Below are 23476 nucleotides of genomic sequence, written 5' to 3' on the forward strand. Positions count from 1 at the left end.
AAATAAACAGCATAAGTATTTTAGTCTTTTTAAAAATATTTTATATATTTAAAATTGACCTTAAATGGTTTGTTTTGTTCTATTAAATTTTAACTATACTTATATTTAAGTTTTCTAAATATTCAAATTTATAATTGTAAATACAATTAAACAACTTTAAATTTAAAGGGTAGGTTAGTATTTTAAAATTAACTATAAGAGTAATTTAATCTTTTTAGTATAAAATTAAAATTATTTTTTTTATTCAATGAAACAACCTTTATTAATCATATAATAAAAAATATTTTGATAATCATTTTGTAGTTGAATTATTTTCTCTTAAGAAGTTAATAATGAAGATAAATATGCCAGTATATATTTCATGGGTTGCATGAATATATAACATAATCGTGTGCGGAAGAATACAAGTAAGATTTTCTCATCCTTTTGTTATATCATTTTTTGGATTCACTATTAGATGATCGTTGGATTTTCTTGTCTTACAAATACTTCTTTCACACCATGTGTCCATGTATCATCTGCTTGCCTTGCAAACAAAATACTGTAGGTCCAAATCCACAAATAATGACAACAAGGCCTGGAGTTCAATTACGGGACCGCCACAACTGAATCCCATTGAGCTGAAAAGGTTTAACTGGAGCTGAACCAACTACAAGGACTTTTCTATGAAATAAAAAACTCATGTAACATATTACCCAAAAAAAAAAAAAAAGTCATGTAACCAAAAAAATAAATAAAAAATAAAAACTAAAGAAAACTTTAATTTTGAAAACAATTAATCTATCTTTTTTTTTTCCAGCGTGAGGGCAAATTTGTCCAAAGTCTAGGTAAACTTCAACAAATTTAACCAAGTTCTCCAAGGACTTGGACAAGCTTGCCCCTAATGCCAGCTGCCTGAGACTACATGCAATTATTGATTATAAGCATTTAAAGTCGAACATAATCATATAATATATTTTATTAACAGAGCTTAAAGTTCAAAGAAAAAAAAAAACCTTTAAAACAAAAAAAAACCTTTCTTAAAAATAAGATACTGATAAAATTAGCATGAAAACAAAGAAAAATATAAAAAGGTATATACATAACAACTAAAAAATAAACTCTGACCATATAATTAATTATTTTATTTGTACAAGAGTTTATTTTTTAGAACTGATGTTGTATTTTTTAATTGATTAGTCTGTTGTATCTCTTTTTAATTATCAAAATAAAGGTTCGAGAAAAATGTAAATCAATTTCATTATAAGAATAACTACTTCTACAACCACATAATTACACCAATATTTTAAAAATTGGATCGATATCGAACCGTTTTAATTATTGGTTTATTAGTTTACTAATTCAACCGTGGTTCAATTGAAAAAACTGTTTTGTAATAAAATAATAAATAAAATATAAATAGACATACTAAAACATAATTATAATGTAATATAAATCTTAAAATATCATCCAAATTTAAAATACTACATTATTCAATATTTTATAATTTTATCAAAGTATAAATTCAAAAATTAAATAACAAAAAAAATTAAAGATGACCAATTTATTTATTCTCTAACAAAAGATTGATCATAATGAATAAATAGTGACAAACTTTTAACATATATTTATTATAATTATAATTATGTGACTAAAATATTTTAACATATATTTATTATAAATTACTTATCATTATAATCAAGACTAAATATATCATTTAACATATATTTATTTTAATTACATATATTATAATTTATTTATATCAATATTTTAAACATAATAACTATCATATATGATAAAAATAAAAAATGAATAAATAAAATAGATAAAAAATAAATCTTAATTAAAAAAAAACAATTTATTGGTGAGCAAATATATTCACAAAGTACAAATCTGAAAATCAAGTGCTGGTGTGTAAGTGTGTTAGAGATTTTATGGCTTTGGCCCTTTCTCTTGGAGTCTTGGTAAATAAGAAAAAAAAAAGAAAAAAAAAAAAAAAGAAAACCCAAACCCTACCACCGTAGCAATACTCTTATTCCCTTTTTCTTTTTCATTCATTCATTTATTCATGTTGCATTACCGGTAGCGCAGCAGCCAACCAAATCCCAGTGAATCAGCTATCAATCAATTTTCATTCTTCCTTTTTATTTCACGAAACACTGACATCCTTTAAGCGTTACCAAAATAATTAAATACATGCAAATGCCATTTCATGATCATTATCAATTTTTTTAAAATGAATGTCTCACTCAATCTCAACCTCAATCTCCTTTCATGGCTGTTGAGTGCATTCCCCCACCTTGGATTTAACTTACATAAACATCACTGTCTTTTTCATTTGGGACCAAATTCTTTTTCTGGATCTGCGTTGCTGTGCCGCACCGCTACGCCGTCGCTGCACTGCACTGTACGTCTCCGCGCCGTCTCCAGATCCAGATCCGGATCCGCTGTCTCCGTCGTTGGTGCGTGTTCATCATCGTCTCTCTACGGCTGCACAGCTGGGTTTGTGTGCACATCTCGGGATTCGACTTTTCAGCGTTTTCACATTGTCCCCAAGCGATAATCAATGACGAGGTGTGTTTGGTAAACACGTTAGAGAAGAGAGAAGTGCGTCGGGGAAGAGAGAAGTACGTTTGACCTTCTTAAAAGTTTCACTTTTATGTTTGACAATTTTTGTCTTTCTAAACATAGAATTGATTCTGTTTTTGAACGCACGTTTAAGAGAAGCTAAAATTTATAACTTCTGCATTTTACGTTCATAGTTGCTGATCACCCTTAAAAAATGAGATAAAAATTTATTTCTTTTTTATCAATTATACCCTTCATTTTCTTCTATGAAAAGAATACTAGTAACTATCCTTTAATTTTTTGAAGTTCTTCCTACTCCTTTACAGTTTAGTTACAATTTTTTTTTCATCAAAATAATTCATATTTGTTTCCATTACCAGTAAATTAAATATTTTTTATTATTATTTTTAGTACTCATCTTCATATTTTAATTTTTATGTTTTTTTATTGTATTTTTTATTTATATTTTTTATTTATATGATAAATATTTTATATTATTTGTATAGTACTCTTTTATTCGTATGACAAATATTGTTGATTTTTTTATAATTTTTTTATTATTTTTTGTTCATAAAAATTCTTTTTCTCTATCCTTTCCTGCCTTATATTTATGTTGTATATGAAATTTTTTATTTTTTAATTTGATTTTATTGTATTTTTTGTTCATATAATATATGTTATTAGTTTTATGAAATTTTTTATTATTTTTTATCTGTATAATTTTTTTCTATTATTTAATGTACTCTATTTTTGTTTTGTATTAATTTTTTTATTTATCTTAACTTTGTAAAATTTGTAATTGTAATTATCATATACTACATTTATTATCAAAATTTTATACAATATAAATTATGATCCTATAAAAAAGAACAAAATAAATAAAAAATTAATTATAAGTAATAATAGAGTAATAAATAATAAAAATTTATAGTTCAAAATAATACTAAATTAAAGAGTACTAGCAATACTAAAAAAAATTATAACATTTTTTTGTTTGACATTATAAAATTTATAATACTCTCTTTCATATTTTTATTTTTTATTGTATTTATTTTTTTATATGATAAATATTTTTTATATTATTTTTGTTAGTCTTCTGATTTTGCATGTATATAAAAAACATTATTTAAATTGATGTCTCTTTTAGTAATTTTTCATCTAAAAGTAATTTTGGGTAGTATAATCCAAACAATATTTATTTTATTATAATCAATTTTGATATAAAGATTACCAATCATAAATCAAGTTAACCCAAATTTACTTCTTATCAAAATCAATTTTACAAAATCAATTTTATGTAAACTTTTGTTTGCAAACTAAAATCCAAACACACACAACGTATATTGCATCACAACGCACACGCAGGCTGTAACAAAAGAATCATTAATTTAATATTACAGGTGTATCTAAAATAAATACAATAATTTTATGTATATTAAATGTGCCATATTTTTATAAATTATTAGAATTTATTAAATATAAATCAAAAGTTACGATAAAAATAAGAGTATTGATAGACTGAATAAATATAGAATATATTAAACATCACTAGTATATAAATAAATAAATATCTTTTAATATACAATACTTTAAATAATAAACATAATATTTTTTAAATAATAAATATGTTTAATTATCATGCAATAAAACTTTTATAATATTAAAAAATAATATTAAAATAACATTTTAAACTAGAAGATAAAAATATAAAATAATTAAATTTAATTCTATATTATTTGAAAAATAAGTAAATTGTTATATTAAAATTTTATTAACTAATTACTTTGTTAAAATATTATTATATAATATAAAATTCTATTAAAAATATTTATAAAATTAATTTATTTAAAATATTATATATAAAAGATATAAATGTTGACCTTTTTATTTTTTCAAATTAAAAAAAAAATTAATTTGAATAGAAAAGAAAAAGAAAATAAGAAATACACATATCTTTTTTGAAAAAGCAAAAATAAGAAAATAAGAAAAATTGTATAGAAATTGTGTTTAATTTGTTGTGGCGTTGTGTCTTATAATTTATTTATTTATTTATTTATTTTTCAATGTATTTTTTTCAAAAAAGATATAGATATTCTTTATTTTTTTATTTTTATTCAAAACAAATTTTTAAAAAATTAAAAAAATAAAATATCAATATTTTTATGTATTATATATAATATTTTAAATAAATTATATTTTTATAAATATTTTAATAAAAATTTGTATTATATAATAATATTTTTAACAAAATAATTAGTTAATAAAATTTTAATATAACAATTTAACTATCTGTCAAGTATTATAAAATAAAATTTTATAATTTATATTTTTATGTTGCAGTTTAGAATGTTATTTTAATATATTTTAATATTATAAAAAATTTTAGTGTAACACCCTCACTATCAGAAGTCATGCTTTCGGCTGTACTTCTCTGATAGCAAGAAGTATTACGACTACTTTACATACTAAATACTAAAATAGGAGCCTGTGATTCAACACTGTCTCGCTGATTTCTTTGAAAACCGAAAATAAATACTTTATCTCAAGGAAAATACAAGCAGGCATAGATTCATATACAAGACTCCTTACATAATAACTCATACTATAATATACATATAAAGCATATAATTTCTATCCCTCTTACAAACTTGTAATAACAAGGACGAGGGAAGAAAATAATCTAGTTAATACAACAACATATAAACCAAACGTAGTATAACTCTTATTAATGCTTCATCATCCGGTTCCAGAAAAAGGTAAAGCTATAGGGGGTGAGAACCTAACCACACGGTCTCACCACGAAGTTTCAAAGTTGTCATAAGAAGATATTTAATAAGAAAACTGTTTTCAAACTCAGTGATTACCATTGCCTTATGAATCTTTTAAAACCAACAGATAATCGTTCAAGACCTTTTCAAAGAAATAATGTTTAATTTTTAAGAAATCCAAAACCTTTCCTTTCTTATAAGAAAATCTCAAATAAGAAACTAACCACGCAATCAAATAACACAATCATTAATTAAGCACCAAAATTCATTCTCAAATGTAGCACGCCAGGACAAACACAAATGTAGCACGCCAGGACAAACACAGGCAAGACAGACAAGAAAAGCACAAGTAGGTAGCAGTTACAGCAAATAGTTCAAGTAGCAGTTAAGAACAGTTTAGCAATTAAGCAAACCAAAATAAGTTCAAATTCAAGCAAAGCATACAAAATCGTCCCTGAGATTCTAATTGCACCAATTACATTCTTGAAATTGAAAAAATTGTACCATATTAGTTCCTGACCCATTTCTGTTAATGACTCATTGACGTGTACCTTTGGTGACACATGTCACCTCATAGTTTGGCCACATATAACGATATGATGACGTGTCGGTCAGCGACACGTGTAAAATCCAAGAAATTAGTAAATGATTAACCGATAAATTAATTATTAATCAAGAAACTATAAAATGGAATTTTATATTTTAATGGAGTAGAAAAATTAAAATATAAATTTTGACACTAATTTTAAAAATTTGGCCCAAAATTAAACTGAACGGGCCGAACCAAACAAACTGGGCCATAACGAGCCCAATGGCCCAACTAATTCATTAACCTATATGAGCACCAGCTCATCTTCCTCCCTCATTACAACAAACCCACTGGAAACTTTGAGAAGGAGAAGAACTTGAGACATATGTAACACCCTACCATACTAAACTTTACGCTTAAGCCGTAAAACAGAGGTGGTGTGGTATTACGACCTCTAAAATAAAATGAGTACATATAATAGCAGAAGAATTATAATATGCTAGGAACCGTGAAGAAAAGAGGAAACAAAATCGCAAAATAAAAGCGCAACGCTCAAGGAACGGGTTAACCTGCGTGCTAAGGAAACCATAACTATTAAACATATGATAACAGAAGTAGAAATAGAGTGCCAAAGATACAAAATAACAAGCTCCTAACTCAGCCTGCGAAGTCAAGACTGGCCGGAGAATATTTACATATATATACATACATATCCAAAACCCAAAAGTACATATACCCAATCCTGCCTCTCCATAAACCTCTAGGAGGATCAAAAGAACAAGTTATGCGGAGAGAAAACCAAGTACATATATACACATCATAGCATAACAAAATAACCCTGTAACCACTCTGCTTCAAGGGTCCAGACGCCTAACGAGATTCCTCTCGACCTGCATTTGAAAAATAACAACATAGTATGGAATGAGAACCGGAGGTTCTCAGTATGGTAAAGGTGCCACACACATAATATGTAAGGTCCTGGGAATGCCAGAGGCAATCCTAGAACGCCGACACTCAGATTGTAGAGCTTAAAGTATTAAACAGAAACCATAAAAGGTGGTTTACTAAGGATATTTAAACCTAACTTAACCTAACCTTAAATCTAAATCCCATTCTGCCATTCCTCCATACCTCCGACTCCATCATGCATTTTCACAGACAACTAAATAGACAAAGGCAAGCACAAGAAGGTTACAAGTACTGCAGATAACAAATATACATTTAACATGGCAAGTACATTTAGGCACACCCAGTTAATACACAAGCAAGTAATTCAAGTAATATGCATATGATGCGTGCCTGTCCTATGGCTGATGAGGCTCATCTGTCGGTTATCCAGCCAACCCGACAAGTCTGAATTGTCCTTAGACTGTCCCCCGACGTGCATCCCCAAGAGTCTATGCATAGATTTTTTCTCAAATAATCAATATTGCTCAATGGGCGTAACATTCCCGGGAATTTATATAGTGCCCGGTCACACTTACGTCGTAGGGTCAACAGAGAATCGAGTTTTCTACCTGGTACACGTGGTGGCAAGCCACGGCACTTTATCCAGGGAATCTCGTATCTCAGATCATTCAAATTCATAAGCCATATAAATAATTCAATTATAATTCATCAACATCCACATTATTCTCAATTGCATCTCATTCGTCATCATACATCAAACATATTCAATCCTTATCCTTCATCATCACACCTCCCATTCCGTCCATCAATAGTTCCAATTAAAAACATAATTTATCCTTTTCTAAATGAATTAAACTTAAAATATGCTCATTTTCTTAATAACTCAAAATCAGACCATATAACCTTTGAATCTAAACTTTTTTAAATAATCATATAAACAAAATCTCTAATTTTTTATAAAATTTCGGCAGCATCTCCTCTAAAACTCGGACTTTGCCACCCTTTTCGGGTCCAAACTTGCTTTCTTTTCAATTCAACATACCCTTCCTCATCATCATATCAGTCACCACAATAAATCTACCTCAGATCAACAATTATACTCATACAATATTCAAATCCAACAACCAAAATTTAACTAAGGATTTTAGTTCACAAATCCTAGGCTTCTAACACAAAATGCCTCAAATCAATAATTCACCAAATTATTAGTTAATCAACAAGTACCTAACCAACCATGTTCATCAACAATAACATTCAACCATAATTCTCTCCAAATTAACATAACAACATTCACCATCCAAAATTAATAACTAATTATCCAATAAACTTCAACCAAATATATTCATCGACAAATTACTAAACATTAAACATACACCTGCATTCCAACTTATCCTATGGTCGTCTAGCCTAAGTTTTCACAGAACATTATATATTAAATGAAAGAAACCTAAACCATACCTTGGCCGATTTCCATGTAACGACCAAAGAAAATTATTTAAAACCAAGGCACCCCTTCAAAATTCAACTAATCAGCTTCCTCCAAGTTCCAATATTCACAATTTCAAGCTCCAATTATTTATTCACAACCTAATACACATTCATAACACATATATACCCAATTTAATACTCAAAGCTCAAATTCAAAGAAAATAAAATAGAATTATCGTATCCTCACCTTATCCAAGCTTCACATAAGCAAGAGTGAACGTTTTTCTCAAGCTAATTGGATCCTAAAACATCAGAAATCAAAGAAATTCAATACCCCTTCTCAAAACTCGAAAATTGGGGGAAAAAAGTGGCTAAGAATATTTGAGGGCTTACCTATGAAATTGTTCCGGTAGAAATGTAGAGCTCGACACGGTGAACGCGTGGCCGCAAACGGTGCGGCGATCAGAGCTCGGATCGGAAAGTTACGGCGCCTTGAACTTGGAACGAGGGTTCGGACCCTTTTCTTCTTCTCCCTGGACACAAGCTTTCAGCGTCACGTTGCTGAAATGAGGGAGATGCAATGCGTGGGTTCATTTAAAAGGGCTGGTCCGGTTGGACCGATAGCCCGGTTCGGGTCCGGTTCAACCGGTTCGGTCCGTTCGGTCCAATCTTAGACCGTTTTCTTCGAAATTGGTGTCAAAATTCTCATTTCGAAGAGTTCTGTCCTAATTTAATATAATATTCATATTTCTAATCCTCCTTATTAAAAATTAATTTATTGACTAATTATTTACTAATTAATCGGGGTTTACATCCTACCCACCTAATAAAGAATTTTGCCCTCAAAATTCAAATCTAGTTACCTGAAAAGAGATGTGGATAGTCCTTTCACATATCTGATTCGAGCTCCCAGGTATGTTCTTCGATACCAGCTCGACTCCAAGCCACTTTTACCAATGATACTTCCTTTCCGCGTAATCGTTTAATATTAGTATCATCAATTCTCACTGGAATCACTGGAAGTGTTAGATCTTCTCTCAATTGGATTGGTTCTGGTTCTAGAATATGACTTGCGTCAGGAGTGTACTTCCTAAGCTGAGACACATGAAACACATCGTGTAAATTCGAAAGATATGGCGGTAAGGCAATTCTATAAGCCACTGGCCCAATCCTCTTCAGAATCTCAAACGGTCCAATATAACGGGGATTTAGTTTTTTAGTCTTAATAGCTCTTCCCACTCCAGTGGTTGGTGTAACTTTCAAAAAGACATGTTCTCCTTCTTCGAATTCCAAAGGCTTTCGCCTCTGATCAGCATAGCTCTTCTGGCGGCTTTGGGCTATAAGCATTCGACTACGAATTTTCTTTATCTGCTCAGTCGTTTCAGCTATCATCTCAGGCCCTAATAAACTCCTTTTCTCCAGTTTCATACCAACACAATGGAAATTGACATTTCCTGCCATACAGAGCCTCATACGGAGCCATTCCAATGCTCGCATGATAGCTATTATTATAAGCAAATTCTATTAATGGCATATACCGATCCTAGCTCGCTGGCTGGTCCAAAACACAAGCCCTTAGCATATCCTCCAAGGTCTGAATAGTTCTCTCTGACTGACCATCTGTCTGAGGGTGATACGCAGTACTCAAGCTTAACTGAGTCCCAAATGCACGCTGAAAAGCTCTCCAGAATCTTGATGTAAAACGAGGATCCCTATCAGATATAATGGTAGAAGGCACGTCATGCAACCTGACAATCTCTTTAATATACATTCGTGCTAATTCCTCCATTGTGCAACTTATTCGGATAGGAAGAAAATGAGCTGATTTCGTCAATCGGTCCATGATGAGCGGATAATTTATACGCTTTTTGGCATTGTTTTTAGGAAGTTTTTAATAAGTTTAAGCTACTTTTAGGGATGTTTTCATTAGTTTTTATGTTAAATTCACATTTCTGGACTTTACTATGAGTTTGTATGTTTTTCTGTGATTTTAGGTAATTTCTGGCTGAAATTGAGGGACTTGAGCAAAACTCTGAAAAAGGATGACAAAAGGACTGCTGATGCTGTTGGAATCTGACCTCCCTGCACTCAAAATGGATTTTCTAGAGCTACAGAACTCCAATTGGCGCGCTCTCAACGGCGTTGGAAAGTAGACATCCAGAGCTTTCCAGCAATATATAATAGTCCATACTTTATTCGAAGAATGATGACGTAACTTGGCGTTGAACGCCAAGTTCATGTTGCTGTCTGGAGTTAAACGCCAGAAAAACGTCATGATCCGGAGTTGAACGCCCAAAACACGTCATAACTCGGAGTTCAACTCCAAGAGAAGCCTCAGCTCGTGGATTGATCAAGCTCAGCCCAAACATACACCAAGTGGGCCCCGGAAGTGGATTTATGCATCAAATACTTACTCATGTAAACCCTAGGAGCTAGTTTATTATAAATAGAACATTTAACTATTGTATTAGATGTCTTTTGACCACGTTACATCTTTGGTCTCAGTTTTGTTTTATTCTTCATCTGAGGAGACTATTGATCACGTTTTAGGGGGCTGGCCATTCGGCCATGCCTGAACCTTTTACTTATGTATTTTCAACGGTGGAGTTTCTGCACACCATAGATTAAGGGTGTGGAGCTCTGCTGTACCTCAAGTATTAATGAAGTTCTATCTTCTTTTATTCAATTCTCTCTTATTCTTATTCTAAGATATTCATTCGCACCCAAGAACATGATGAATGTGATGATTAGATAACCCTCATTATCATTCTCACTTATGAACGCGCGTGACTGACAACCACTTCCGTTCTACATGCAACCGAGCTTGAATGTGTATCTCTTAGATTCCCCAACAGAATCTTCGTGGTATAAGCTAGATAGATGGCAGCATTTATGAGGATCCGGAAAGTCTCACCTTGTCTGTGGTATTCCGAGTAGGATCCTGGGAATCCGGAAAGTCTAACCTTGTCTGTGGTGTTCCGAGTAGGATTCCGGTAATGAATGACTGTGACGTGCTTCAGACTTGCAAGTGCTGGGCGTGATGACAAACGCAAAAGAATCAAGGGATTCTATTTCAGTAGGCGCAGGAACCAACCAGTGATTAGCCGTGCTGTGACAGAGTGCATGAGCGTAGTTTTCACTGCGAGGATGGGATGTAGCCATCAACCATGGGTGATGCCTCCAGACGATTAGCCATGCGAGTGACAGCCGCAGAGGACCATTTTCCCGAGAGGATTGAAAGTAGCTACCGCTGATGGTGAACCCCTATACACAGCTTGCCATGGAAAGGAGTAAGAAGGATTGAGTTGAAGCAATAGGAGAGCAGGCGTCCTTGAGCCATACAGCATCTCCATGCGCTTATCTGAAATTCCCACCAATGAGGCTGCATAAGTATCCCTTTTATTATTTCTTTTCTTTTTACTATTTGATTTTCTAAATTCCATAATTTTATCTGCCTGACTGGGATTTACAAGGTGACCATAGCTTGCTTCATACCAACAATCTCTGTGGGATCGACCCTTACTCACGTAAGGTTTATTACTTGGACGACCCAGTACACTTGCTGGTTAGTTGAACGGAGTTGTGAATTCAACCAGTGCCATAATAATGATTTCTCTCACAATAGTTTTTGTGTACATACCAAAGAGCCAATATTGTTGATCACAATTTCGTCCACCAAGTTTTTGGCGCCGTTGCCGGGGATTGTTCGAGTATGAACAACTGACGGTTCATCTTGTTGCTCAGATTAGGTAATTTTCTTTTCAAAAATCTTTTTCAAAATTTTTCTTTTATTTTTCATTTTTCTAAACTTTATTTTCGAAAAAATTTAATAAAAAAAAATTAGAAAATCATAAAAATCAAAATATTTTGTGTTTCTTGTTTAAGTATTGAGTCAATTTTTAAGTTTGGTGTCAATTGCATGCTTTTAAAATTTTTCTTGCATTTTTCGAAAATCCCATGCATTCATAGTGTTCTTCATGATCTTCAAGTTGTTCTTTATATGTCTTCTTGTTTGATCTTGATGTTTTCTTGTTTTGTGTCTTTTCTTGTTTTTTATGTGCATCTTTGCATTCATATTTTCCAAGCATTAAAAATTTCTAAGTTTGGTGTCTTGCATGTTTTCTTTGCATCAAAAATTTTTTTCAAAATTATGTTCTTGATGTTCATCATGATCTTCAAAGTGTTCTTGGTGTTCATCTTGACATTCATAGCATTCTTGCATACATTCATTGTTTTGATCTAAAAATTTCATGCATTGAGTATTTTTGTTGTTTTTCTCTCTCATAATTAAAAATTCAAAAATCAAAAAATATCTTTTCCTTATTTCCCTCCAAAATTTCGAAATTTTGGGATTGACTTGGTCAAAATTTTTCAAAATTAGTTGTTTCTTACAAGTCAAGTCAAAATTTTAATTTTAAAAATCTTATCTTTTCAAAATCTTTTTCAAAAATCATATCTTTTTCATTTTTTTTATTTTTCGAAAATTTAAAAAAAATTATTATTTTTCAAAAATCTTTTTCTTATCTTTTATATCTAATTTTCGAAAATTAGCTAACAATTAATGTGATTGATTCAAAAATTTGAAGTTTGTTACTTTCTTGTTAAGAAAGGTACAATCTTTAAATTCTAGAATCTTATCTTGTAGTTTCTTGTTAGTTAAGTCATTTTAAAAAAAAAAAAAACTTAAATCTTTTTCAAAATATCTTTTTCTTAAAACTTTTATCTTATCTTTTTATCTTATCCTTTTTAAAATTTTATATTTTTCAAAATTTGATTTCAAAATATCTTATCTGACCTCTTATCTTCTTATCTTTTTCAAATTTGATTTCAAATCTTTTTCAATCAACTAACTAACTTCTTGTTTGTTTCTTATCTTTTTCAAAACCACCTAACTACTTTTCTCTCTCTAATTTTCGAAAATATCTCTTCTCTTTTCCAAAAATTATTTTTAATTAACTAATTGTTCCATGTTTTAATTTTAATTACAATTTATCTCTAATTTTCGAAAATCACTAACCCCTTTTCAAAATCATTTTCGAAATCTCTCTTCTCTTTTCTTCTTCTATTTAATTATTTAATTACTAACACTTCTCTTCACCTCTCTTCATCCAAAATCCGAATCCATTCTTCATTCTTCTACCCCTTCTTTTTCTACTAACATAAAGGAATCTCTATATTGTGACATAGAGGATTCCTCTTCCTTTTCTTATTTTCTTCTCTTTCATATGAGCAGGAACAGGGAAAAAGGCACTCTTGTTGAAATTGATCCAAAACCTGAAAGGACTCTGAAGAGGAAATTAAGAGAAGCTAAATTAAATTATTCTAAAGGTAACCTTTCAGAAACATTAGAACAAGAGAAGGAGATGGCAGCCGAAAATAATAATAATGCAAGGAGAATGCTTGGTGACTTCACAAAACCAACGTCCAAGTTTGATGGAAGAAGCATCTCCATTCCTGCCATTGGAGCCAATAACTTTGAGCTTAAGCCTCAACTAGTTGCTTTAATGCAACAAAACTGCAAGTTTTATGGACTTCCATCTGAAGATCCTTATCAATTTTTAACTGAGTTCTTGCAGATATGTGAGACTGTAAAGACGAATGGAGTTGATCCTGAAGTCTACAGACTCATGCTTTTCCCTTTTGCTGTAAGAGACAGAGCTAGAATATGGTTGGATTCACAACCCAAGGATAGCCTAGACTCATGGGATAAGCTGGTCACTGCCTTCTTGGATAAATTCTTTCCTCCTCAAAAGCTGAGCAAGCTGAGAGTGGATGTTCAAACTTTCAAACAAAAAGATGGTGAATCCCTCTATGAAGCTTGGGAAAGATACAAGCAGCTGACCAAAAGATGTCCATCTGACATGTTTTCAGAATGGACCATATTAGATATATTCTATTATGGTCTCTCTGAATTTTCGAAAATGTCATTGGATCATTCTGCAGGTGGATCTATTCACCTGAAGAAAACGCCTGAAGAGGCTCAAGAACTCATTGACATGGTTGCAAATAACCAATTCATGTACACTTCTGAGAGGAATTCCGTGAATAATGGGATACCTCAGAAGAAAGGAGTTCTTGAAATTGATACTCTGAATGCCATATTGGCTCAAAACAAAGTGTTGACTCAACAGGTCAACATGATCTCTCAAAATCTGAATGGATTGCAACATGCATCTAACAGTAATAGAGAGGCAGCTTCTGAGGAAGCTTATGATCCTGAGAACCCTGCCATGGCAGAGGTTAATTACATGGGTGAACCTTATGGAAGCACCTATAACTCATCATGGAGAAATCATCCAAATTTCTCATGGAAGGATCAACAAAAGCCTCAACAAGGCTTTAACAATGGTGGACGTAATAGGCTAGGCAATAGCAAGCCATATCCATCATCTTCTCAGCAACAGACAGAGAATTCTGAACAAAACAATTCTAATTTAGCCAATATAGTCTCTGATCTGTCAAAGGCCACTTTTAGTTTCATGAATGAAACAAGATCATCTATTAGAAATCTGGAGGCACAAGTGTGCCAGCTGAGTAAGAAAGTTATTGAAACTCCTCCCAGTATTCTCCCAAGCAATACAGAAGAGAATCCAAAAGGAGAGTGCAAGGCCATTGATGTGATCAAAGAGGCCGAATACACAAGGGAGGAGGGGGACGAAAATCCTAGTGAGGAAGACCTCTTGGGACGTCCCTCAAGCAAAAAGGAGTTTCCTATTAAGGATCCAGACGAATCTGAGGCTCATCTAGAAACCATAGAGATTCCATTAAACCTCCTTCTGCCATTCATGAGCTCTGAGGACTATTCTTCCTCTGAAGAGGATGAAGATGTGACTCGAGAGCAAGTTGCTCAATATTTAGGAGCTATCATGAAGCTGAATGCCAAGCTGTTTGGTAATGAGACTTGGGAAAGTGAACCTCCCTTGCTCATTAGTGAACTAGATACTTGGATTCAGAAAACTCTACCTCAAAAGAGACAAGATCCTGGCAAGTTTCTAATACCTTGTACCATAGGCACCATGAGCTTTGAAAAAGCTCTATGTGATCTGGGGTCAGGGATAAACCTTATGCCACTCTCTGTAATGGAGAAGCTAGGGATCATTGAGGTACAACCTGCCTTGTTCTCATTACAACTGGCAGACAAGTCATTGAGACAAGCTTATGGATTAGTAGAGGACGTACTAGTAAAGGTTGAAGGCCTTTACATCCCTACTGATTTCATAATCCTAGACACTAGGAAGGAAGATGATGATTGCATCATCCTTGGAAGACCTTTCATAGCCACAGCAGAAGCTGTGATAGATGTCAAAAGAGGTGAATTAGTCCTTCAATTGAATGGGGACTACCTTGTGTTTAAGGCATATGGCCATCCCTCTATGACAATAGAGAGTAAGCATGAAGAGCTTCTCTCAGTTCAGAGTCAAGAAGAGCCCACACAGTCAAACTCTAAGTTTGGTGTTGTGAGGCCACAACCAAACTCTAAGTTTGGTGTTAAGATCCCATATCCAAACTCTAAGTTTGGTGTTGGGACCACACTAAAATTGACCTGATCACCTTGTGACTCCATTAGAGCCACTGTCAAGCTATTGACATTAAAGAAGCGCTTGTTGGGAGGCAACCCAATTTTATTTATCTAATTTTTATTTTATTTTGTTTTATTGTTATTTTATGTTTTATTAGGTACATGATCATGAGGAGTCACGAAAAAAATCAAAAAAATTAAAAACAGAGTCATAAACAGAAGAAAAAAAATTTTTCACCCTGGAGGACGCACAGGCTGGCGTTCAACGCCAGTAAGATGCATCTGGCTGGCGTTCAACGCCAGAACAGAGCACCATTCTGGCGCTGAACGCCAGAAACAAGCAACATCCTGGCGTTAAACGCCAGGAACGTGCACAGAGAGGACAAACTGGCGCTGAACGCCAGAAACAAGCATGAAACTGGCGTTCAACGCTAGAAACATGCATTACATGGGCGTTGAACGCCCAGAACATGCACCAATGGGCGTTTGAACGCCAGAATGATGCATGTAGGCATTTTACATGCCTATAGGGTGAAGGAATGGTATTTCTTTACACCTCAGGATCTGTGGACCCCACAGGATCCCCACCTAACATATTCCCACCCTACCTTTTAATCCTAATCACACTCTCCTAATCCAAATCTCATTCTTCCCCATGTCACACTTCCCAACACCTTTCACCAATCACCTCAATTCCTCTTCCCAATTACCCCATTCACCATTCACATCAACCCACTCTTCCCCATAAACCCCACCTACCTTCATAAAATTCAAATTCAATTTCCCACCCATTCCCTCCCAAAATGGCCGAACACCCACCCTCCCCTCTCCCTATAAATACCCTTCCCTTCTACTTCATTTTCACACAACACAACCCCTTCTTCTCCCACATAGCCGAACCTACCTTTCTCCCTCTCTACCATATTTTCTTCTTCTTCTTCTACTTTTCTTTTCTTTCTTGCTCGAGGACGAGCAAATTTTAAGTTTGGTGTGGTAAAAGCATAAGCTTTTTGTTTTTCCATTACCATCAATGGCACCTAAGGCCGGAGTATCCTTTAGAAAAGGGAAAGGGAAGGCAAAAGCTTCCACCTCCGAGTCATGGGAGATAGAGAGATTCATCTCCAAGAGCCATCAAGACCACTTCTATGATGTTGTGGCAAAGAAGAAGGTGATCCCTGAGGTCCCTTTCAAGCTCAAGAAAAATGAGTATCCGGAGATCCGACATGAAGTCCAAAGAAGAGGGTGGGAAGTCATAACCAACCCCATGCAACAAGTCGGAATATTGATGGTTCAAGAATTCTATGCCAATGCATGGATCACTAGGAACCATGATCAAAGTATGAACCCGAATCCAAAGAACTATCTCACAATGGTTCGGGGGAAATACTTAGATTTTAGTCCGGAAAATGTGAGGTTGGCGTTTCACTTACCCATGATGCAAGGTGATGAACGCCCCTACACAAGAAGGGTCAACTTTAATCAAAGGTTGGACCAAGTCCTAATGGACATATGTGTGGAAGGCGCCCAATGAAGAATAGACTCCAAAGGCAAACCGGTCCAACTAAGAAGACTGGACCTCAAGCCTGTAGCTAGAGGATGGTTGGAGTTCATCCAAAGATCCATCATCCCTACAAGCAACCGATCTGAAGTTACTGCGGATCGGGCCATCATGATCCATAGCATCATGATTGGAGAGGAAGTAGAAGTTCATGAGGTCATCTCCAATGAACTCTACAAAATAGCCGACAAGCCCTCACCCATGGCACGGCTAGCTTTCCCTCACCTTATTTGCCATCTATGTTACTCAGCTGGAGTTATCATAGAAGGAGATGTCTCCATTAAAGAAGACAAGCCCATCACCAAGAAAAGGATGGAGCAAGCAAGAGAAGCCTCTCACGGCCCTCAAGAAGTGCATGAGGAAGCTCATCATCAACAAATTCCTGAGATGCCTCAAGGAATGCACTTTCCTCCCAACAATTATTGGGAGCAACTCAACACTTCTTTAGAAGGATTGAGTCACAATATGGAACAACTAAGGGTGGAACATCATGAGCACTCCATCATTCTCCAAGAAATAAGAGAAGATCAAAGAGCAATGAGGGAGGAGCAACAAAGGCAAGGAAGGGACATAGAAGAGCTAAAGAACATCATTGGTCCTTCAAGAAGAAGACGCCACTAGAGGTGGATTCATTCATTGTTCTTATTTCTTTCTGTTTTCGGTTTTTAGTATTATGTTTTTCTATGTTTTGTGTCTTTATTTCATGATCATTAGTATGTAACCATGCCTTAAAGCTATAAATAAAATCCATTAGTCCTTCACCTCTCTTAAATGAAAAATGTTTTAATTCAAAAGAACAAGAAGTACATAAATTTCGAATTTATTATTGAATTTAATTTAATTATATTGATGTGGTGACAATACTTTTTGTTTGCTGAATGAAGGATTGAACAGTGCATATGTCTTTTGATATTGTTGTTTATGAGTGTTAAAATTGTTGGTTCTTGAAAGAATGATGAACAAAGAGAAATGTTATTGATGATCTGAAAAAAATTCATGAAAATTGATTCTTGAAGCAAGAAAAAGCAGTGAAAAAAAAAAGCAAGCAGAAAAAGCCATGAGCCCTAGGCAAGGGTAAAAAGGATCCAAGGCTTTGAGCATCAATGGATAGGAGGGCCCAAGGAAATAAAATCCAGGCCTAAGCGGCTAAATCAAGCTGTCCCTAACCATGTGCTTGTGTCATGAAGGTCCAAGCAAAAAGCTTGAGACTAAGTGGTTAAAGTCGTGATCCAAAGCAAAAGAGTGTGCTTAAGAGCTCTGGACACCACTAACTGGGGACTTTAGCAAAGCTAAGTCACAATCTGAAAAGGTTCACCCAGTTATGTGTCTGTGGCATTTGTGTATCCAGTGGTAATACTGGAAAACAAAGTGCTTAGGGCCACGGCCAAGACTCATAAGTAGCTGTGTTCAAGAATCAACATGCTTAACTAGGAAAGTCAATAACACTATCCCAAATTCTAAGTTCCCCAGAGACGCCAATCACTCTAAACTACAAAGGAAAAAGTGAGATGCCAAAACTGTTCAGAAGCAAAAAGCTACAAGTCCCGCTCATTTAATTATAATTAATATTCATTGATATTTCTGAATTTATAGTATATTCTCTTCTTTTTATCCTATTTGATTTTTAGTTGCTTGGGGACAAGCAACAATTTAAGTTTGGTGTTGTGATGAGCGGATAATTTATACGCTTTTTGGCATTGTTTTTAGGAAGTTTTTAATAAGTTTAAGCTACTTTTAGGGATGTTTTCATTAGTTTTTATGTTAAATTCACATTTCTGGACTTTACTATGAGTTTGTATGTTTTTCTGTGATTTCAGGTAATTTCTGGCTGAAATTGAGGGACTTGAGCAAAACTCTGAAAAAGGCTGACAAAAGGACTGCTGATGCTGTTGGAATCTGACCTCTCTGCTCTCAAAATGGATTTTCTGGAGCTACAGAACTTCAATTGGCGCGCTCTCAACGGCGTTGGAAAGTAGACATCCAGAGCTTTCCAGCAATATATAATAGTCCATACTTTATTCGAAGAATGACGACGTAACTTGGCGTTGAACGCCAAGTTCATGTTGCTGTCTGGAGTTAAACGCCAGAAAAACGTCATGATCCGGAGTTGAACGCCCAAAACACGTCATAACTCGGAGTTCAACTCCAAGAGAAGCCTCAGCTCGTGGATTGATCAAGCTCAGCCCAAACATACACCAAGTGGGCCCCGAAAGTGGATTTATGCATCAAATACTTACTCATGTAAACCCTAGGAGCTAGTTTATTATAAATAGAACATTTAACTATTGTATTAGATGTCTTTTGACCACGTTACATCTTTGGTCTCAGTTTTGTTTTATTCTTCATCTGAGGAGACTATTGATCACGTTTTAGGGGGCTGGCCATTCGGCCATGCCTGAACCTTTTACTTATGTATTTTCAACGGTGGAGTTTCTGCACACCATAGATTAAGGGTGTGGAGCTCTGCTGTACCTCAAGTATTAATGAAGTTCTATCTTCTTTTATTCAATTCTCTCTTATTCTTATTCTAAGATATTCATTCGCACCCAAGAACATGATGAATGTGATGATTAGATAACCCTCATTATCATTCTCACTTATGAACGCGCGTGACTGACAACCACTTCCGTTCTACATGCAACCGAGCTTGAATGTGTATCTCTTAGATTCCCCAACAGAATCTTCGTGGTATAAGCTAGATAGATGGCAGCATTTATGAGGATCCGGAAAGTCTCACCTTGTCTGTGGTATTCCGAGTAGGATCCTGGGAATCCGTAAAGTCTAACCTTGTATGTGGTGTTTCGAGTAGGATTCCAGTAATGAATGACTGTGACGTGCTTCAGACTTGCAAGTGCTGGGCGTGATGACAAACACAAAAGAATCAAGGGATTCTATTCCAGTAGGCGCAGGAACCAACCAGTGATTAGCCGTGCTGTGACAGAGTGCGTGAGCGTAGTTTTCACTGCGAGGATGGGATGTAGCCATCAACCATGGGTGATGCCTCCAGACGATTAGCCATGCGAGTGACAGCCGCAGAGGACCATTTTCCCGAGAGGATTGAAAGTAGCTACCGCTGATGGTGAACCCCTATACACAGCTTGCCATGGAAAGGAGTAAGAAGGATTGAGTTGAAGCAATAGGAGAGCAGGCGTCCTTGAGCCATACAGCATCTCCATGCGCTTATCTGAAATTCCCACCAATGAGGCTGCATAAGTATCCCTTTTATTATTTCTTTTCTTTTTACTATTTGATTTTCTAAATTCCATAATTTTATCTGCCTGACTGGGATTTACAAGGTGACCATAGCTTGCTTCATACCAACAATCTCTGTGGGATCGACCCTTACTCACGTAAGGTTTATTACTTGGACGACCCAGTACACTTGCTGGTTAGTTGAACGGAGTTGTGAATTCAACCAGTGCCATAATAATGATTTCTCTCACAATAGTTTTTGTGTACATACCAAAGAGCCAATATTGTTGATCACAATTTCGTCCACCAAGTTTTTGGCGCCGTTGCCGGGGATTGTTCGAGTATGAACAACTGACGGTTCATCTTGTTGCTCAGATTAGGTAATTTTCTTTTCAAAAATCTTTTTCAAAATTTTTCTTTTATTTTTCATTTTTCTAAACTTTATTTTCGAAAAAATTTAATAAAAAAAAATTAGAAAATCATAAAAATCAAAAATATTTTGTGTTTCTTGTTTAAGTATTGAGTCAATTTTTAAGTTTGGTGTCAATTGCATGCTTTTAAAATTTTTCTTGCATTTTTCGAAAATCCCATGCATTCATAGTGTTCTTCATGATCTTCAAGTTGTTCTTTATATGTCTTCTTGTTTGATCTTGATGTTTTCTTGTTTTGTGTCTTTTCTTGTTTTTTATGTGCATCTTTGCATTCATATTTTCCAAGCATTAAAAATTTCTAAGTTTGGTGTCTTGCATGTTTTCTTTGCATCAAAAATTTTTTTCAAAATTATGTTCTTGATGTTCATCATGATCTTCAAAGTGTTCTTGGTGTTCATCTTGACATTCATAGCATTCTTGCATACATTCATTGTTTTGATCTAAAAATTTCATGCATTGAGTATTTTTGTTGTTTTTCTCTCTCATAATTAAAAATTCAAAAATCAAAAAATATCTTTTCCTTATTTCCCTCCAAAATTTCGAAATTTTGGGATTGACTTGGTCAAAATTTTTCAAAATTAGTTGTTTCTTACAAGTCAAGTCAAAATTTTAATTTTAAAAATCTTATCTTTTCAAAATCTTTTTCAAAAATCATATCTTTTTCATTTTTTTTATTTTTCGAAAATTTAAAAAAAATTATTATTTTTCAAAAAATCTTTTTCTTATCTTTTATATCTAATTTTCGAAAATTAGCTAACAATTAATGTGATTGATTCAAAAATTTGAAGTTTGTTACTTTCTTGTTAAGAAAGGTACAATCTTTAAATTCTAGAATCTTATCTTGTAGTTTCTTGTTAGTTAAGTCATTTTAAAAAAAAAAAAAAACTTAAATCTTTTTCAAAATATCTTTTTCTTAAAACTTTTATCTTATCTTTTTATCTTATCCTTTTTAAAATTTTATATTTTTCAAAATTTGATTTCAAAATATCTTATCTGACCTCTTATCTTCTTATCTTTTTCAAATTTGATTTCAAATCTTTTTCAATCAACTAACTAACTTCTTGTTTGTTTCTTATCTTTTTCAAAACCACCTAACTACTTTTCTCTCTCTAATTTTCGAAAATATCTCTTCTCTTTTCCAAAAATTATTTTTAATTAACTAATTGTTCCATGTTTTAATTTTAATTACAATTTATCTCTAATTTTCGAAAATCACTAACCCCTTTTCAAAATCATTTTCGAAATCTCTCTTCTCTTTTCTTCTTCTATTTAATTATTTAATTACTAACACTTCTCTTCACCTCTCTTCATCCAAAATCCGAATCCATTCTTCATTCTTCTACCCCTTCTTTTTCTACTAACATAAAGGAATCTCTATACTGTGACATAGAGGATTCCTCTTCCTTTTCTTATTTTCTTCTCTTTCATATGAGCAGGAACAGGAAAAAAGGCACTCTTGTTGAAATTGATCCAAAACCTGAAAGGACTCTGAAGAGGAAATTAAGAGAAGCTAAATTAAATTATTCTAAAGGTAACCTTTCAGAAACATTAGAACAAGAGAAGGAGATGGCAGCCGAAAATAATAATAATGCAAGGAGAATGCTTGGTGACTTCACAAAACCAACGTCCAAGTTTGATGGAAGAAGCATCTCCATTCCTGCCATTGGAGCCAATAACTTTGAGCTTAAGCCTCAACTAGTTGCTTTAATGCAACAAAACTGCAAGTTTTATGGACTTCCATCTGAAGATCCTTATCAATTTTTAACTGAGTTCTTGTAGATATGTGAGACTGTAAAGACGAATGGAGTTGATCCTGAAGTCTACAGACTCATGCTTTTCCCTTTTGCTGTAAGAGACAGAGCTAGAATATGGTTGGATTCACAACCCAAGGATAGCCTGGACTCATGGGATAAGCTGGTCACTGCCTTCTTGGATAAATTCTTTCCTCCTCAAAAGCTGAGCAAGCTGAGAGTGGATGTTCAAACTTTCAAACAAAAAGATGGTGAATCCCTCTATGAAGCTTGGGAAAGATACAAGCAGCTGACCAAAAGATGTCCATCTGACATGTTTTCAGAATGGACCATATTAGATATATTCTATTATGGTCTCTCTGAATTTTCGAAAATGTCATTGGATCATTCTGCAGGTGGATCTATTCACCTGAAGAAAACGCCTGAAGAGGCTCAAGAACTCATTGACATAGTTGCAAATAACCAATTCATGTACACTTCTGAGAGGAATTCCGTGAATAATGGGATACCTCAGAAGAAAGGAGTTCTTGAAATTGATACTCTGAATGCCATATTGGCTCAAAACAAAGTGTTGACTCAACAGGTCAACATGATCTCTCAAAATCTGAATGGATTGCAACATGCATCTAACAGTAATAGAGAGGCAGCTTCTGAGGAAGCTTATGATCCTGAGAACCCTGCCATGGCAGAGGTTAATTACATGGGTGAACCTTATGGAAACACCTATAACTCATCATGGAGAAATCATCCAAATTTCTCATGGAAGGATCAACAAAAGCCTCAACAAGGCTTTAAAATACTCCCTGGATGAATTGAGAACCCACTCTTATGAGCTTCCTTCAAA

The 23476-nt window shown here is 33.9% G+C and overlaps 2 non-coding genes across 2 annotated transcripts; both read right to left on the reverse strand.

Annotated features, from left to right (window-relative positions):
• Positions 1-13940: 13940 nt before the first annotated feature.
• LOC130952926 (small nucleolar RNA R71) lies at positions 13941-14044 on the reverse strand. Its single transcript, XR_009075101.1, has one exon. It is a non-coding gene; the product is annotated as a small nucleolar RNA R71 (small nucleolar RNA).
• Positions 14045-22843: 8799 nt separating this feature from the next.
• Positions 22844-22947, reverse strand: LOC130952927 (small nucleolar RNA R71). Its single transcript, XR_009075102.1, has one exon. It is a non-coding gene; the product is annotated as a small nucleolar RNA R71 (small nucleolar RNA).
• Between the last annotated feature and the right edge of the window lie 529 nt (positions 22948-23476).

The sequence above is a fragment of the Arachis stenosperma genome, chromosome 9 (assembly GCF_014773155.1).
Source record: "Arachis stenosperma cultivar V10309 chromosome 9, arast.V10309.gnm1.PFL2, whole genome shotgun sequence".
Classification (NCBI taxonomy): Eukaryota; Viridiplantae; Streptophyta; class Magnoliopsida; order Fabales; family Fabaceae; genus Arachis; species Arachis stenosperma.